We start from the raw sequence: 14,976 nt of genomic DNA on the forward strand, positions 1-14,976 counted from the left end.
ATGTAAAATGGTACAACCACTTTGGAAATAGCTTGGTATTTCTTATAAATTAAAATATGCACTTATTTTATGACCCAGCAATTCCATCCTAAGTATTTATTCAAGTGAAATGAGAATATATGTCCACACAAATACTGATACATGAATGTTCATGACAACTTTATTTGTAAAAGCCCCAGACCAGAAACATCCCAAATGTCTATCAACAGGTAGATAAACAAATTGTAGCTTGTCTATACAATCTCCATATTACTCACTAATAAAAAGGAATGAGCCACTAATACATGCAGTAACAGATAAATCTCAAAAATATACTGAGCAAAATAAGTCAAAACAAGAATACATCATGTATGATTCCATTAATATGAAGCTCTAAGAAAAATCTAAAATACAGTAACAGCATTATCAGTTGTTGTTTAGGGTCAGGATGATTGTGGGGATGGATTGGAATGGGCACAAGGGTCCCTTTTGTGGTAGTGGTTGGTACAGAGATGAATATATTTGTCAAAATTCATCAAATTGTACACTTAGTATGTGTACATTTTATTGGAAATTACACATCAATAAACTTGAGTTTAAAAAATTGTTTCAATTGCTCTTGAGACTTTAGGTAAATCAAGGACAGAGAAGGGGCATTGGAAATGGCAATATTAGAAGTCATGGGTAATGTCATTAAGAAGACTTTCAGTGAAGGGGGGTGAGGACCAAAACCTGATTGAAGTGGGTTTATTTTGTTTAATATTGTTTTTTAATTTCAATATAGTTAATGTACAGTGTTATATTAGTTTCAGGTGTACAATATAGTCATTCAATTCTGTACATTTCTCAGTACTATTTAATCCCATCACCTGTATCACTTATCTCCCCCCCACCCCGTAACCATCTGTTCTCTCTTGTTAAGTCTGTTTCTTGGTTTGTCTCTTCCCCCCCCCCTTTGCTCATTTGTTTTGTTTCTTAAATTCCACATATACATGAAATCATATGGCATTTGTCTTTCCTGACTTATTTCACTTAGCATTATTCGCTCTAGCTCCATCCACTTCTTTATCCGTTCATCTGTCGATAGACATTTGGGCTGCTTCCATAATTTACCTATTGTAAATAATGCTGAAATAAACATAGGGGTGCATGTATCCCTTTGAATTAATGTTTTTGTATTCTTTGGGTAAATACCCAGTAGTGTGATAATTGGATCGTAGGGTAGTTCTATTTTTAACTTTTTGAGGAACCCCCATACTGTGTTCCAGACTGGCTGCACCAGTTTGCATTTCCACCACCAGTGCAAGAGGGTTCCTTTTTCTCCACATCCTTGCCATCACCTGTTGTTTCTTGTGTTGTTGACTTTAGCCATTCTGACAGGTGGGAGGTGACAGCTCATTGTACTTTTAATTGCATTTCCCTGATGATGAGTGATGTTGAGCATCTTTTCATGTGCCTGTGGGCCCTCTGTCTGCCTTCTTTGGAGAAATGTCTGTTCATGTCTTCCGCCCATTTTTTAATTGGATTAGTTGTTGTTTGGGTGTTAAGTTGTATTAACTCTTTATATTTCTTGGGTACTAACCTTTTGTTGGATATGTCATTTGCAAATCTCTCCTCCCACTCAGTAGGTTGCCTTTTAGTTGATTGTTTCCTTCACTGTGCAGAAGCTTTTTATTTTGATACAGTTCCAGCAGATTATTTTTGCTTGTTTCCCTTGTCTCAGGAGACCTCTAGAAAAATGTTATGGCCAATGCCAGAGAAATTACTGCGTGTGCTCTCTTCTAGGATTTTTATGTTTCAGGTCTCACATTTAGATCCCTAATCCATTTTGAGTTTTTGTGTATGGTATAAGAAAGTGGTCTAGTTTCATTCTTTTGTATGTAGCTGTCCAGTTTTCCCAACAACATTTGTTGAAGAGAACTGTCCCATTGCATATTCTTGCCTCCTTTGTTGTATAGTTTCAGATCTCACACTGAGGTCCTCAGTCTATCTTGAGGGTTTTTTTGTGTGTGTATGGTGTAAGAAAGTGGTCCAGTTTCATTCCTTTGCATGTAGCTGTCCAGTTATCCCAGCACCATTTGCTGAAGAGGCTTTTTCCCTTTGTATATTCTTGCCTCCTTTGTTGTAGATTAATTACCATGTAATTGTGGGTTTATTTTTGGGCTCTCTATTCTGTTCCATTGATCTATGGGTCTATTTTTGTGTTAGTACCATACTGTTTTGGATTACTACAGTTTTGTAGTATATCTTGAAACCTGGAATTGTGATACCTCCAGTTTTGTTTTTCTTTTTCAAGATTGCTTTGGCTATTCAGGGTCTTTTGTGGTCCCATACAAATTCTAGGATTGTTTGTTCTAGTTCTGTGAAAAATGCTGTTGGTATTTTGCTAGGGATTGCATTATATCTGTAGATTGCTATAGGTAGCATGGACAAGTTAATATTTTTTCTCCCAATCCATGGGCATGGAATATCTTTCCATTTGTTACCTTCCGTTTCTTTCACCAGTATTTTATAGTTTTCAGACCACAGGTCTTTCACCTCTTTGGTTAAGTTTATTCCTAGGTATCTTACTGTTTTTTGGAGCAATTGAAATTGGGATTGCTTTCTTAATTCCACTTTCTGCTGCTTCATTATTAGTGTGCAGGAATACAACAGATGTCTGTATATTGATTTTGTATCCTGCAACTTTACTGAATTCATTTATCAGTTCTAGTAGTTTTTTTGGTGGAGTCTTTAGGGTTTTCTATATATAGTATGTCATCTGCAAATAGTGAAAAGTTTTACTTCTTCCTTACCAATTTGGATGCCATTTATTTCTTTTTGTTGTCTGATGGTTGTGGCTAGGACTTCAGGTAATAGGTTGAATAAAATTAGTGAGAGTGGCCATCCTTGTCTAGTTCCTGACCTTAGAGGAAAGGCTGTCAGTTTTTCCGCATTGTTAGATGTGAGGTTTTCCGTATAAGGCCTTTATTCAGACCTACTTTGTTGAGGGTTTTTATCGTGAATGGATGTTATATTTTGTCAAATGCCTTTTCTACATCTACTGAAAGGATCAAATGTTGATTGACTTGCGAATATTGGACCATTCTTGCAGGCCAAGAATCTCTCTTGATTGTAGTGAGTGATTTTTTTTTTTTAATGTGTTGTTGGATTCGATTTGCTAGTATTTTGTTGAGGATTTCTGCATCTATGTTCATCAGAGATATTGGCCTGTAGTTATTGTGGTGTCTTTATCTGGTTTTGGTATCAGGGTGTTACTGGCCTCATAGAATTAATTTGGAAGTGTTCCTTCCTCTTCTATTTTTTGCAATAGTTTGAGACAAGTAGGTATTAACTCTTTTTTAAATGTTTGGTAGAATTCGCTTGTGAAGCCACCTGGTCCTAGACTTTTGTTTGTAGGGAGTTTTTGATTACAGATTCAATTTCATTGCTGGTTATCAGTCTGTTAAAATTTTCTATTTCTTCCTGTTTCAGTTTTAGTAGGTTATATGTCTCTGGGAATTTATCTGTTTCTTCTAGGTTGTCCAATTTGTTGGCATATGGTTTTTCATGATCTTCTCTTAGAATCCTTTGTATTTCCGTGGTGTTGGTTTTTTCTCCTCTCTCATCTGTGATTTTACTTGGGCCTTTTTTCTTTTGATGAGTCTGGCTAGCGGTTTATCAATTTTGTTGATCTTTTCAAAGAAAAAGCTCCTGGTTTAATTGTTCTGTTGTTTTTTGTTTTTTGTTTCTACATCATTTATTTCTGCTCTAATCTTTATTATTTCCTTCCTTCTACTGGTTTGGGGCTTTGTTTGTTCCTTTTTACCTCCCTTAGGTGTAGGGTTAGGTTGTTTGAGATTTTTCTTCTTGACGTAGGCCTGTATTACTATAAAATTCCTCTTAGAACAGATTTTGTTGCATCCCAGAGATTTTGGACCATTGTATTTTCATCTCCATTTGTCTCCACATATTTTTTTTATTCCTCTTTGTTTTTTTGGTTGACCCATTCATTGTTTAATAGCATGTTATTTAACATTCATATATTTGTGCTCTTTCCAGACTTTTTTCTTGTGGTTGATTTCTAGTTTTACAACATTGTGATCAGAAAAGATGCATGGAGGACTTCAGCCTTTGAACTTGTTGAGACTTATTTTGTGGTCTAACCTGTGAACTCTTCTGGAGAATGTTTTATGTGCACTTAAAAAGAATGTGTGTTCTGCTGTTTGGGGATGGAATGTTCTGAATATATCTGTTAGATCCATCTGGTCCAGTGTGTCATTCAAAGTCATTGTTTCCTTGTTGATTTTGTTTGGAAGATTTATCCACTGATACATGTGAAGTGTTACAGCCCCCTGCTTTATTCTGTCAGTATCAATTACCTTGGTACTAACTGCTTTATGGATTTGGATGCTCCCATGTCCATGTTGTGTGTGTAAATATTTACAATTGACATATCTTCTTGTTCTATCGCTCCCTTTGATTATGCAGTGTCCCTTATCTCTTGTTAGATCAGACAAAATTAAAAAAAAAAACTTTCTATGCTGGCTTTCTTCTCACTTCCATTTGCATGATAAGTGCTTTACATCCCTTCACTTGTAATCTGCATGTGTCTTTAGGTCTGAAATTATAGATGGGTCTTGCTTTTTTATCCATCCCATCATCCTATGTCTTTTGATTGGAGCCATTTAGTCCATTTACAGAAAAAATGGCATTTAAAATAACATAATGTAGCCATTCTGGAAAACAGATTCTCCTCACTCTTGGGGTTTGCTATATATCTAGGGTTTTTCTGAATTATGTAGTCTAATCTTTGTGTGGCTGAATTCTCTGATTAGCTTAGTGGTGAGCCACTAATTGGACACAGATTTCCTTAGATGCCTAGAACCATTGTCTTCCAGTCTTTGCAGAAGGGCTGTGTATGGGGGCAGGTCTTCAACATCCAGCCAAGCTGTTTACAACTCTGTTTTAGCCTTTACTTTCTGCTTGAGTGGAGCCTCAAGGGTACCCAGAAGTGAGGTCCTAGGACTCTCCCAGCTCTTTCCCGAGCATGTGCATGGTGCTGGCCTTCACACAACTTTATGCATCCGTATTGCCTTCTAGAGTCCTAGGAACAGGTCACAGCATTTCAGAGACTGTCAATAGATATCTTACTCATTTTTCTTTTATCCCCCTGATTTTTGGTTATCCTATTGTGTTTTGAACAAACAGCTCCTTTCTGCATCTCTAGTAATTGCCAGGCTGCTGGCTTTAGCTGTGATTGTGGGCTCCTGGTTTTCATGGGCACCATAGAGTTGGAGGAGGGGGTGGTGGTGGAATGGGAATAGGGCAAGTTAAAATGCCACAAGGCTTACTGTTCTTGCCAAGATTTGGCCATTTTTTCTTGAAAATGTTTCCCGATTGCTTGACAGTTTCTGCCAGTGTTCTCATGGCTTTTAGAGAGAACTTTTATATTCCTGACTCTGCCGTTTTTAGTAATATCACCTGTGTCATCTTGTTTATTTTTTAAAACTGAAAATATATTGTCCAATAGGTTTTAAATAAGAGGTCTATTTATACTGAAAAGAACAGTGATGTAGTCTTCTAATAGTCAAATTTTTGTTTATTTGACAGAGACACAGCGAGAGAGGGAACACAAGCAGGGAGAGTGGGAGAGGGAGAAGCAGGCTTCCTGCTGAGCAGGGAGCTCGATGCAGGGCTCGGTTCCAGGACCCTGGGACCATGACCTGAGCTGAAGGCAGACGCTTAATGACTGAGCCACCCAGGTGCCCTGTAATAGTCAAATGTTTTATTGTGGAAAGAGATGTTGGGAAAAAGGCAATGAGGAAAGGATGAATTTTACATCCTGATTCTGTAAGTGCTCTACCTGGTTAGGAGGTACATGTAAATATCAGCTTGGAGGGAGGGTTATGTATTAAATGAAGTGGAAATATCCATATTCCTTAAGATTCATTAATAAATTGGGAATGTTATTAGGAATTAAGGTGGTCTCTGGCTATGTTAAACATGGAGGAATATTTTACTCTGGAAAATTCAACCGCCCTAAGCGCTTGAAAAAGTAAAAGGGCTTCCTTTTTTCCAACAAATCACAAGTTAGAACAAAATCTCTCATACAGTGTCTCTTTAAGATTCTAAACTATCAGGCATTTAATCTTAAAAAGGTGTACTGGGTCACACCATTATCGGGCTGGTAGATAATAAGCACTGAAATGCAATGTCTACCCTCTAAAGCCTTTTGCTGCCATGACATGCTTGATAAATGATGCTCTTATGTGGGAAACACTCTCAAGGGCACATTGATATTTTGACAAACATCTCCCAAATTTGGAAGTCATGCACTGTGATAATTTGTAATCATCAGAACAGTTAACTGCCCATCTGTAGTGGTGCCTCTTTGTGATCAATTGCAGAGATGAACTTGGGCTGTAGGGCAGGACCATTCTCAGCATTCTGCCTATAATGCCTTTCTCTTGTGTCCCGGAATTCATGGTTCTGTATATATTTATAATTCCAGCACTTTGGGCTCCAAAGACTTCAAGAAGATGACACCTACTCACCACACTCTTGCCTAGAAGACAATCAAATATTTGGTAGGTTTTAGATTATTTTGAAATATGAAAGTTAACCACAAGCATGGAGTCTAAAATTCAGTTCTGTCTTTTTGTATTTACTATTCAAGAACTAAGACAAGTTTCTGGTGAAGCATGACCCTTTGTATAAGCAGATGTTGAAAGGGGAATTCTTGTTTTCCATGCTTGAGCAGCAAGAATGGTAATAGAAGTTCCTGTGAATGGTTTTCATTTGTTCCTTTTAAAGTGTAATTAGAATGACAGTCTATCATGTAGGTTACAATATTTGCTGGTAAACAACTTATTCACATGTTTCTTCTGAAATGATAAGTGATTAAAATGCATGAGACCGTTTTCTGGAATGAATCATTCAAGCATCCTTTCTGATGGTGGGAACTGAATTAGAAAAGTGAGAGCTTATACAACTTAAATATACTTAAGTATCTTCATATGGTGTTTTTTATGTAAGAGGATTTTTCCCCACCTCAAACATTTGCTAACACCAATAATTTGTTTTATGTAACATCCATTTTGAAAAATAAAAGCCATTTCCTGACCAGTGCCTCATGGCCCTTGGTGTTGCATTGTATCCTGGGCTTTCTCCTACCTTTTCCTGATTTTTAATTTAGGTGGAAAAAAGAATGGAGGGTGAAGGATTTGGGAACTGTGGAGAAGGGAATTCTAATAGCTCGTGTGTACTGAGAATATTGCATGAAAAGTGATGATTCCCTTTCTGCTTGGCAATGCAACTGAGCCTAGCTGACATCCAGATGTCTACCATACAATATCTACTCTGTGGAGGGAAAGCACTTTACCACAGAATGACCAGACTGTGTATCTTTACTGTGTAATAGATCAATGTTTTTAATTCCAAGGCCTCATAATAGAAGTCTTACCCCTCTCAGATTGCAATGATTCCCAAGAGGAATGCACATTACATCCTTTGCAAATTTCTACCAGTCAAGATGTCAGTCTTTTGTATAGTCTATATTATAAAAAAAGATAAAAGCATATTTAAGATGACTTTGGTTTTCCAAATGTATAATTTTATTCTATAAACAGTGCCCCTTCCCCAAAATGACAAAATGCACTGGGGGATGATGTCTTATTATCCATGGATGAGAATTACTGCTACAAATGAGTGGTCCCCAGATTCAATGGGGGTAGGCAGAACCTGTTAAACTTTACTAATAGTGAAAGTTAACACTGATACCAATCAGTTGAGAGTAAGTCAACACCTACCTGTGACATACTGAACCTGAGTGTTTTGAGGAAAGGGAATTTGAGTGTGGAAGGTTTAACAGTGGTACTTTCCTTCATTTGCTACTTTTTATCACATTGTAACTTAGGCAATTTACACTAATTTAAGTGGAATTTATAAGCCTAAGCACAACACAATAATTAGATTAAAATTAAGCATCTTTAATGTGAAAATACCTGTACCATTGAGTTTTAGAGCCATGGAGTATTTAATGAAAAAAAAACTTAGGATCAAGCTAAAGCGGTTCTTAAAAACTTATTAGAAAAAAAATAAAGCATTAGCTAAGCCTACACTTTGAGGAGTTAGGAAAAATAACAAAGAATGTAATAAGAACAAGCCAAAGCTAATAAAATAGAACACAAATACAATTAGAAAAGCTTTACAAAATGTTGATTATTTGGAACAATTGACAAAACTGCCAAGATGGATTTAAAAAAGTAGTCTAATAAACCTCAGGAATGAAAAGATTGCTGCAAATGCAGACATTTAAAAAGATAATCAACTTAATGTCAATATTTATTTGAGAGAGAGCACAAGCAGGGGGAGTGACAGGGAGAGGGAGAAGCAGGCTCCCCACTGAGCAGGGAGCCCGATGCGGGGCTCCATCCCAGGACCCTGGGATCATGACCTGAGCTGAAGGCAGATGCTTAACAACAGAGCCATCCAGGCACCCCTAATGGCAATATTTAAATATGATGGAAAAATCTCTAGAAAAGTAACTGCTAGAAGTCAGTTCTATTAAAAGTAAAAATAGAGAACCAAAATAGTAAAAACTATTAAGGGAATTGAAATGATAGTTAAAAATTCTTCCACAAAGAAAACTCTGGGGCTATATGGTCTATGAAACAAAGGAAAATTTCTAAAAATAATTGCAGAGAATTTTTTAAAATAGGAACTATTCTGGAATTCATGAAGATAGCGTAATTTTGGTATACAATTCCAATGAGGACAGTGTAAGAAAACGTATAGGCCGTTATAAACTTAGCAATAGTGTTCAAAAAGATTAATATTTCACAAGCAAGTTTTATGTATCCAAGGAATGCAAAATTGGCATAATACTAGGAAATGCACAAGGAGAAAACCCATATAGAATTCTATAGATGGGAAAGCATTTGAGAAAATTCAACATCCAGATGTAAAACATAGTAAAAATAAGGGACCTTCCATAAACTAATAAAGAATAGTCACAAAGTTTAGAAGCAAATTTCATAACTTAATGGAGACAAAGGTTTCATTTGTATCAACAAGACAAAAGCACCTGCCATCACTCCTAAATTTTAATAGACAAAAGGCAATCGTATTTCAACATAGCACCAGTTAGAAGCTCTATTTAGAAACAAATACTGCTTACATTAAAAAAAAAAAATTAGGAAATTTTTTTTTTTTGAAGATAAGAACCTCAGGAGGGGAACGAAAAGTGCATTATTTGGAAAGATTTAAAACCTAAATAGAACATACTATGTTCCTGGCTAGGAAATCTCATAAAGATAGCAGTTTTCAAATGGATCTTTGGATTCAGTGCAAGTCCAATCAAAAACCCAACAGAAATTTCCCAAAACACCACAACAAACCTAAGTTTTGTTTGTATGAATGCCACACCTGTTATGGAACAGCAAATGCCAAAGAATGGCCAAGACACTCTTGATAGAAACTGTCAGGGAACAAGAAGTCCTGTCCCCTTCAGGGTTCCAGGGTGGACTAAGAATCAAAATGGACATGAGACAGATTAACAGGAAAAAAAAAAAAAAATTTAATAGTGTCCATATGGGGGAACCTACTCAGACATGGAAAGCCCAGAGACAGGCAAAATGGGGTGAACAGGTCATTTGAACTAAGGAGAAAAGGGTAGGGGGTCTGGGATTTCGGGGGAAAGGATTGTACTTCACAGGGTGATGAGAGAATTGTTTGGTAATTAGATGTTTACCCTGCCATACAGATGGCTCACTCGGATAAAATTAATCTCTGCCAGTAACTCTTGTTCTGGGGAAGACTACCAATTTAGACTCTTACATGTAGTTAAGGGAGGAGCAAAAATTTCTCCTGATCTCATAGGGTCTTGATTGCCTTCAGCTCGGAATAACCTTTATGCCAAAGTGGTTCATTTTGGGGCAGCCTGCCCTGGGCCCCTACAGTTACCTTCTTTGAAACTTCCATGAAGTTTTAGACACAAAAGTTGAGCTGGTGCAGATATACCGAGGTAACTGCCACATCCGCATAACCCAGAAAATCATAGCGGCCACACTGAAAATGGTAGGAAGGGCGGAGGTACCGTCAGCAACCAAACTAATCTGCAAGGCTAACCGCCAATGGGAGGGACACCGCAAGCAAGGAGAGGAACAGACCCCACAACCAGGCACCCCAGACACAGGGGTATCTACATGGGAAGACAAGTCCTCGTTTGGCTTTAAAAACCAGAGGGGCTTAACTTTGTGGGTGCTTTATAAGTGGGGCTTAACATCGGGAACCTTAAAAATCAGTGGGTTCAACTCAGAGCTGGAAAGCAATAGGAAATGAAGTCCCCACCCTTAAAGAGAACAGCATAACAAACTACCACCCCCAGATACAGCATAGAAGCAGCAGTTTGAAAAGAGCAGAGGGTCTATGGGGAAGGAGTTGTATTCACTCATCTCAGAACTGGTGGTGAAGGGGCGGGGATCTTTAGGAGACATCTCAAGAACAAAGAGCTGATGGTGTCTCTTCTCTCCCCTGCCCCCAGCCTAGATACACAGACACCAGTGGGAACCAGTGTGGAACACTCGCCACCTAGCTTTTGCTAACAGCATGCCTTGCTCCTGAGTTCTCCTGAAGACTGTCCCATCCAACCTGCCTCACTCCAAAGGCCTCCCTCCAAAGCAATACCACAAGGGCCTCATTGCACAAACAGCCTCAACAGGGGTCAGCGCCACTCCGACGTGACTCTTGCCCTGGGGAGAGGAGGAGATACCCACACACACAGCAGTTCAATGGCAGCCCCAGCAAGGGGCGGCAGGCAGACGTCGGACTGCCTGCCCCTCCCACCAACAGAAACCTCATAGGGTGGGGGCAGCACAAAGAGAACCCAGTAGTTCAGGGTCACTGCAGCCACCATAGAAGACTGGGGACAGACATCTGCTCTGACTCCTGACCTTGCCCACCAATGAAAGCCTCTTGGGGACAACAGAGGGAGAGAACCCTGTAGTTCGGTGCAGCCACAGTTCCAGCAAGTGGGCTGAAGGCAAGCATCTGGTCTGACCTAACTCAAGCCCAGAGTGGCCCCAGACTGGCACCTTAACAGCACAGGGACCAAACCCTGATGACAACAACTGGCCTAAAGGCAAATGTGGCTCAAGCACAACAGTAGGGTGCATGCAACACACATAGGAGACACCCCTGGAACACCAGGTTCTAGTGAGGAGGGGACTGCACTACAGGGCATTTCAGGATCTCTTCATAAGGCCACTTCTTTCAAGATCAGGAGACAGCTTACTTTAATACATAGAAGCAGAATTAGGAATTATGCCCCAAATGAAACAAGACAAAAAAGACAATATGTATTAAAGTTCCAGCCAGTCTGGAACACAGTATGGGGGGTTCCTCAAAAAGTTAAAAATAGAATATCCTAAGATCCAGTAATAGCACTACTGGGTATTTACCCACAGAAAACAAAAACACTAAATCAAAAAGATACAAGCATCCCTAGGTTTATTGCAGCATTATTTACGATAGCCAAGATGTGGAAGCAGCCCAAATGTCCTTCCATAGATGATAAAGATGTGGTATAAATACAGAATGGAATATTACTCTGCCATAAAAAAGAAATTTTGACATTTGCAACATAGAAATATAATTATATCCTCTAGATCCATCTGAGTGAAATAAGTCAGAGAAAGGCCTATCATAGGATTTCACTCATAAATGGAATTTCAGAAATAAGAGAAACCAAAAAACATGTAACTATAGAGAACTGATGGTTATCAGAAGGGATGTGGGTGGGGATATGGGTGAAATAGGTGATGGGGGTTAAAAGTATACTTACTGAGCACTGAGTAATGTATAGAATTTTTGAATCATTGTATTGTACACTTGAAATAATACTTTGTTACATTTGGATTAAAAATAAAGATGTAATTTTCTTTAAAAATTGAGCTGGTAGTTTCACTGAATTGGTCTCTTGGTCATCCTGACAATAATTAGTCTCTTGGTCATCCTGACAATAGTCAAACTCACTTTAGGAGGCAGTAAAGCAGGAGGAATTTCTATTGTCTATACATGAGCTGCTGTTGTGATTTCTCTGAAGTTTACATCAAGTCATTTATACTTCGTTCACAGGCCTTCAGGAAAAAGGGCAGTTTTAATTCTCAAGTTATTCCAAGTCAGCAAGTTGAGAGAAAAATAAAAATTTTAGTTTGGAAAGTTATAGCCAGACATTGGAGGATACTAGAAGAAATCAGGATCCAGACCAGTTTATAATGGATAGCATTAAAATCTAATACCTACAAAGATGTAATCACCTGCATTTTTAAAAATGAAAGAGTTAAATTAACACTGGTTTGTGTGCAAAATTAGTTTAAAAACAAACTTGGCCTGAATATTTATGTAAGTGTAGCAGGAATACTGTTGGGTTAGGTGGATCTGAGATCTGGTCTGCCTCCAACTCCTCCCCCGAGATTGCCTTTATGCCGAGAATGGGATTCCTCAGACACAGAGAGGTCCGGCTCCTTTTTTAAACCCCGCTTTTCTGGAACTTTTCATAAGGTACCTCTAGACTGAACTTCTAACAGCATCTCATGGCCTGAAACCAAGCTAAATACTTGACATCAGACTTTGCCTGCAATACCTATGGATTTGAGTAAATTCATCTCTTTGAGGTTTCTGCAACTGCCAGGAAGGGACCTTCTTTACTCACCTGGTAAGGCTGCTGGGAACTCTGTAATGAAAGTATCAGGCTGAGATTTCCAAGGGGCTTCACTTGCTCCATAAAGTCAATCTTTTTTTTTTTTTTTTTTTTTTAAAGCTGTCTGGTCATAAATGAATCTATGTATGTCTCTTGCAAATATTAAATTCCAGTCAAAGCCATATTTCCAGTTGTGTCCTAAGGAAAACATACTCTTATTGAACTTATGCAAATAAATATTGCCATAAAAATCTAAGAAAACCGAGAGACTGAATTCTCAAGGGTTCAGGTAGGGAGAAAAGATCAATGTTTCAATTTGTTCAAGGGTATATTTTATCAAATTGCTATAAGTTAACTTAAGAGAAAAAGTTCACTTAAATCTGGAGAAAAAGATTGCTGGGAAGATGGCAGTGTAGGAGGACCCTAAGGTCACCTCGTTCCATGGATACAACTACTTAACTCTCACATTAGTGTAAATAACACAGAAATGACCTGAAGGCTGGGAGAACAGACTCTACAATTAAATACAGAGAAGCCACATTAAAGAAGGTATGAAGGGTGGGGCGCCTGGGTGGCTCAGCTGTTAAGCATCTGTCTTCGGCTCATGTCATGATCCCAGGGTCCTGGGATCGAGCCCCGCATCGGGCTCCCTGCTCAGCGGGAAGCCTGCTTCTTCCTCTCCCTCCCCCTGCTTGTGTTCCCTCTCTCGCTGTGTGTCTCTGTCAAATAAATAAATAAAAAATCTTAAAAAAAAAAAAAAGTATGAAGGATGGAGTCCTGGTGGTTTGCTAAAGGGACCATGGGCCATCTATGGGAGGGAGGGACCCATAGGCGCAGATAAGGGAGAGAAACAGACTATCACACTGGGGGGAGCCCACATGGGGAAGACAAATCACCATAACATTTGGTTTTGAAAACCAGAGGGATCAAATTCTGTGAGTTCTTACAACCAGCATGACTGAAGACCTGGAACTTAAAAAATGAGCAGGCTGAGTTCTGGGAGAGTCCAGAGGGTGATAGGAAGCTGAGTTCCTACCCTTAAAGAGACGGTACAACAAACAGCCCTGGGAGATACAGCATAGAAGCAGTTTTTGAAAATGCCTGAGACATTTGGGAGGGACTGTATTCATTTTGGAGCAGGTCCCAGAGGAGCAGGGATGGCTAAGAGAATTCTCCAGGAACAAAGTTGCTGGCAGGTGCCATCTCCCTTCCCCATGCCACATCCAGCATAAATGTGCTGTCACCTGTGGGAACCACAGCAGTGTCAACATTTACTACCTAACTTGCTTACACCAAGCCCCATCCCCTACCCTTTGGCAGATCTGTCCTTTCCAGTCACACTGGTCTCAGTCCCGGTGCTGCGGGTCCCCTCCCCCAGGACACTGGGGCAATCCCTGCCAACACCCCATGCATTTCGTGGGGCCTCGGTCCTGACAGCAGGCCCTGCAGAAACTGGAGGTGCACCCTGTGAAAATTGCACGCCACACCCATGCACACTTTGCTGATATGCCCAGGCTGGTCCTCATCCCTTCTGTGGCAGGTCTCATTGCGCAAGCAGGACCAGCACACCACACCGCAGCTGGGGACCAAACACAGCCCAAAAATCAGAGAGCACTCATGCAGATGAGGGGACTGATAGAAAAAAAGGGCCAGGACACAACAGCAGGGCACAAATAATATAAACAGCAGACAGCCCCCAAAGTGCCAGGTTCTGAGGACCAGGGAACATTGCACTGCAGGGCACTGTGGGACCTCTTCTTCATACAGCCATTATTTTCAGGAGCAGGAAACGTAGCCGACTTCCTTAGCACACAGACTTAGACAAGAGGAGACAGAGGAATAGGTCCTAAATGAAAGAACAAGATAAAGCCACAGCAAGAGACCGAAGTGAAATGGGTATAAGAAATATGCCTGATAGAGAATATACAGTAATGATTATAAAGATATGTACTGGACTTGAGAAAAGAGTACAGGACATCAGTGAGACCCTTAAAAGAGATAAAAAAAGAACCAACCAGAGATGAACACAATAAATGAAATTAAAACCCCACTAGATGGAAGTGTGCCTGGGTGGCTCAGTAGGTTAAACGTCCAACTCAACCTCAGCTCAGGTCTTAATCTTGGGTCAGGAGTTCAAGCCCTATGTTGAGCTCCATGCTGGGCATGGAGCCTACTTAAAAAACAAAACAACAAAAAAATCTCCCCACACTAGAAGGAATAAATAGCAGGCTAGAGGAAGCAGAGGAACCAATTAGTGCCCTGGAAGACAGAGTACTGAAAAGTAATAAAGCTGAGCAGATGAGAGAAAAAAAATT

General features: G+C 39.5%; 1 long non-coding RNA gene across 1 annotated transcript; it reads left to right on the plus strand.

Moving 5' to 3' along the window:
- Window positions 1-4,488: 4,488 nt before the first annotated feature.
- On the plus strand, window positions 4,489-13,228 carry LOC145716299 (uncharacterized). Its single transcript, XR_014138892.1, has 3 exons — window positions 4,489-5,723; window positions 6,473-6,548; window positions 10,505-13,228. It is a non-coding gene; the product is annotated as an uncharacterized LOC145716299 (long non-coding RNA).
- The last annotated feature ends 1,748 nt before the right edge of the window (window positions 13,229-14,976 follow it).

The sequence above is a fragment of the Leptonychotes weddellii genome, chromosome 11, assembly GCF_054177405.1.
Source record: "Leptonychotes weddellii isolate Sample4059 chromosome 11, ASM5417740v2, whole genome shotgun sequence".
Classification (NCBI taxonomy): domain Eukaryota; kingdom Metazoa; phylum Chordata; class Mammalia; order Carnivora; family Phocidae; genus Leptonychotes; species Leptonychotes weddellii.